Source organism: Palaemon carinicauda, chromosome 10 (genome assembly GCF_036898095.1).
Source record: "Palaemon carinicauda isolate YSFRI2023 chromosome 10, ASM3689809v2, whole genome shotgun sequence".
Taxonomy (NCBI): Eukaryota; Metazoa; Arthropoda; class Malacostraca; order Decapoda; family Palaemonidae; genus Palaemon; species Palaemon carinicauda.
Window position 1 is genome coordinate 33,634,067 of NC_090734.1, and position 4,345 is coordinate 33,638,411.

The window sequence follows — 4,345 nt, forward strand, 5'->3', positions numbered from 1 at the left end:
AGATGTAGCTGTATCCCGCTACACTTACATCTCGGCCCATATCCGCCACAAACATGGTAATGTGGAGTCTCTCTCTCTCTCTCTCTCTCTCTCTCTCTCTCTCTCTCTCTCTCTCTCTCTCTCTCTCTCTCTCTCTCAATCATGTGAATTGGGCGATCTAGGCCTCAATTTACGAAAATGCAATTAAAAAAAAAAGGTCATGATAAAATTGATCTTGTGAATGTCAAAAAACTGAATGAGGTACTGGAGTAATGGTAAACTCAAGTTTTCTGGTTAAACTTTTACTTTCTCAAATACAGTATTATTCATCTTAGGCCAAATAACCATTTACTTCCCTGTCTCTGAATTGTTTTCATAATCATAACTGAATGGAGAATACAAAAGGTAATCACTTACCAAACAGATAGTTTTCCAATTATTTGTAAACAAGCATTCAAGATATAAGTTTGGGAAATTAAAATCCTCATTAGACTACAAATTCATTTTTACTGGCTTTGTTGACACCTCTCTAGCTCTGCTCTGCTACACATTTCTGCCCCGAGGTGGAACTTGCAACAACATCTGGCTTTTAGAAAAGAATACACTATGTAGGGATATCTGTATTTTTAATCCAATTTCATATAAAATAGTGTGATATGTGCAACATGTCCACTGATATAGTTGAATGCGCACAATTTTTATGACAATAGATATGCTTAAATTAAGAGTTAATAATCACTACCTTTAACAAAGCGATGCTTTTTCTTTCCTGCTAGTGGTGTCGCTTTTGCCGGTGGTTAGTACCCTGAGTTTTCCACAGCTAGATGCCGAGTACAATATTCCCAATGTGGGACTGGGATCTTGCTCCCAGTGGCACCTTCAAATATGGCTATGATTCTTGAGACAACCTTTATGAACAGTTAATGACACAGGCTCGGGGAGAGGTCTCTGGAGCATTCAGTTACAAAGACGCTACAGGAGTGGATATTAAGCTTGAGTATACAGCTGATGAGCAAGAATTCCCCCCTCGCAGAGGACACCAGCTTCTAGGACCTATGGGTGATATTGGAGTGAGAGTAAGAGGAGTATCTACTGCAGCAGCAGGTAATCCTTTTATTCCATTCACTGCTTCCTCTCTTCATCCACTGCTCCTGCTCTATCAGCAGTTTTTCTACTAAAATTTGCGGAAATAGGGTCTGCTGGAGGCGATGCAAGTTATAGTTTTGGATATGATACCTCTAGCAGCTCCCACTCAGAATTTGCTGATTTATGTAACTTGGTAAGGTGAAAATACTCTTTTGGTGTGAATGACGGAATCAACCGTGCAATAAATTACATTTCAAGATCAAACACTGGCTCTATTGCTGAAGGAGATTCACTTCCTATTGGGCCCACCATCCCTGGAGCAGAATTCCAACTGGAAGGACTCTTCCTATTCTCACAGAAGATGAAGCTAAATCTCTGGCCACAGCCATATCCTCTACATCCTCTTCTGCTCTTCAAATCTATTCATCCCCTTCTGTATCATCCACCTCCACCACCTCACCTGTATAGTCTCTGTCATTAAAAAATGTTGCTAGTACTAAGTCAACAACCAATGGTCAAGAGACGCCTCCTATTTCTTCAGTCATGATACTGGAGATAGTTCCCGATCTGAAAATTCCAATGCTGACTTGATTGTTGAAGGAAACTACAGCTTTGTTCCTCCAGAGGGAAAAAGGCTTACTTTTAATTACATTTTGGGATCAGCCACTGGATTTCTTGCTACAGGTGATCACCTTCCTTTAGCTCCTGATGCATATTTTGGTTCCAGAACTAGCTGAGTAGTCCCTTCACTAGTGGTAAATGTTTACTCTTCTCCTAAATCTGCTCCAACAGTAACATCTTAAAATACCGTTGCTGCAAAAACCCCTGTCGAAGTGGCTCAGGTAAGAAGCTCTGCTAGTAATGAGGGCAACTATAATACTGCTATTGAGACATCAAACATCTCTCGTTCAGAGTCTTCTATTGCCCAAAACTCTGTTAATGGACAATATTCTTTTGTTGTTGATAACGTAATTAATAGATCAGGTAAGTACACTGTTAATGCAAATACTGGCTACATTGCTGAAGTATATTATTTACCAATTGATCGTCCAGTCACTGGAACAGAGTCTGGCATTCCCACTGGAAGAATAATTTTTATTCTCTCAGATGATGAAGCAAATACTTTGGCTGCTGCCAATTCTAGATATAGCTCCAGTATACAGCACCACACACAGGATCATCTGCTATTACTTATGCTGTTAATGCTTCTCTCACCAAGACTGCTGGTTCTTGCACTTCTGAGGCCTCCTACTCTTTCAATTACGATGCAGGTTACAGTGCATGATCTGAAAGTGCCGATCCTGCCCATAATGTGCAGAGCTCTTAATATGATGATAGGGTATCGAATGAGTTCAGCATACTACTCACTCACCTGGAAATAATAATACAGCAGTTAGATGAAAAATTGTTAGTAATTATTTCTAAGCTGATCCCATCTCTGGTCGTGATTTTTTCTTGGCGGGATTTAATGATACGTTGGTATTTTTAAAAATACACTTTAATAAATCTTGTGACCACATTCCTCTGTGACAGCCAACTCTCAAGTGTGTGTGGAGCGTCATAAACAATCTGACAAAACCAAAACATTGCTAAACAACAAAAAAGCATCGCTCTCAAAAGACTTAAATCCTACTCCAGTACAAAACTATAAAGAATTACATCCTATCTTTGAGGTAACTAAGAAATGCTTGAATCCTAATATCAAAATAAATAATTTCACTTATATAAAAAGCATAACATGCTTTATTCGTGCAATATGATGCAATGTTGTGCAATACATGTAACACTTGAAATAATACAGTACATTATTACAATAATACATAACAGCTCTTGTATCTTTGTACCCCCTGAGGGACAAAGACTCACCATGAATTACATATCAGGATTGGATACTGGCTTTATTGCTATTGCATATCACTCTTCCGGTAGCTTTTCATGCTATTTCTGTAACAGGAGTTGATAGAAAAATACCTCTCACCAGTGTGACAGCATATTTTACTACTAGTTATTTTTCCCCAGCACAGGCTCCAGCATCAATGAGTGTTGTGGCTCCTGCACAGGTAGCCCAGGTAAGAAGTTTTGCAGCAGATGATGGAAGCTACAGTTTTTTTTATGTAACCGACAGTAATTCTCGTTCGAAATCTGCTGATAGTTACAATTCTGTCACTGTACATTATGCATTATGGGATAATTATCGAATCAGCAGGAAAATTGACTACATAGCTGGTTTCGAGACTGGATACATAGTATATAGAAACTCTCTCCATGTTAGAACTCTTGTTACTGAAGCTAAGAGTTGAATTTCTACCAGATGAATCCTGCATCCTCTACTTTTTTTATTTATTTATTTATCTTTATTTTATTTTTTTTTTTGACACTGAGGCTAATGGTATTGCAGGACTTAGTACTGCTAGTGGAGCAGTCCCTCTTTTGAAGGCATGTGGTACCAGTGATGCATCAGCAGTTCTTGTTAATGCTTCATATTCCTTCTCTTTTGCTTCCAACGGTTACTCTCGAAATAAAGAAGCTGGTGCTGAAGAAGATATACTTACTTGGATAAAGAAGGAAATGAACTCATGGTGAAATTTGTTGCTGGTCGAGAAACTGGTTTCCTGTCAGAAGGATACTTTTCACCCAGCCCTGCTACTGCTGCACAAGCTTCTGCTGCTTCCTCTTCTAGGACTGCAGCTGTTGCTGCTGTTACAGCATGTTCAGTTCCATACCGTGTTGCAATGTTACCGGCTAGACCTGCATGCCCATCTTCGCCACAGAGATCATTGTTGTATGAAGGTCACTCATGTCCCGTGGTTGGCTACGTTCTCCTTCTTCAGTGCGATACAGTGGACAAGAATAAATATTGCTGTGTCTTTGCTGTACTTCATCGCTAATGTTAATTATTTCTATTCAGATCAATCGCTCTTATTTCTAATTATCTTTAAATTTTAATCATTGCATAAATATTTTCCTTGATATCACTTCATTCCTATTTTGTTTTAAATCAAATCCAAAATCTAATGCCCTTTCTATATTTTTTGTTACAACTTTAACAATGACGGTGGACCCCTTAAGTACTATGCACGTCTTGAGAGCTTCCTCTCGGTAGTGTTGAATATAGTTATCTCAATTACTCGCGGAATGTAATCCAGGGAAAGCAAAGTCAAAAATATTCATGAAAAGAATGAAACTAACAAAAAACAAAAATTATAACATGAATCTTTTTTTTTGTCAGATGAAATGTGTTAATTTTCACAGTCGTTTCCTCTATGCCTTGTAAAGATGT

The 4,345-nt window shown here is 38.5% G+C and overlaps 1 pseudogene; it reads left to right on the forward strand.

Annotated features, from left to right (window-relative positions):
- Positions 1-368: 368 nt before the first annotated feature.
- LOC137647927 (streptococcal hemagglutinin-like) lies at positions 369-3,953 on the forward strand (annotated as a pseudogene).
- The last annotated feature ends 392 nt before the right edge of the window (positions 3,954-4,345 follow it).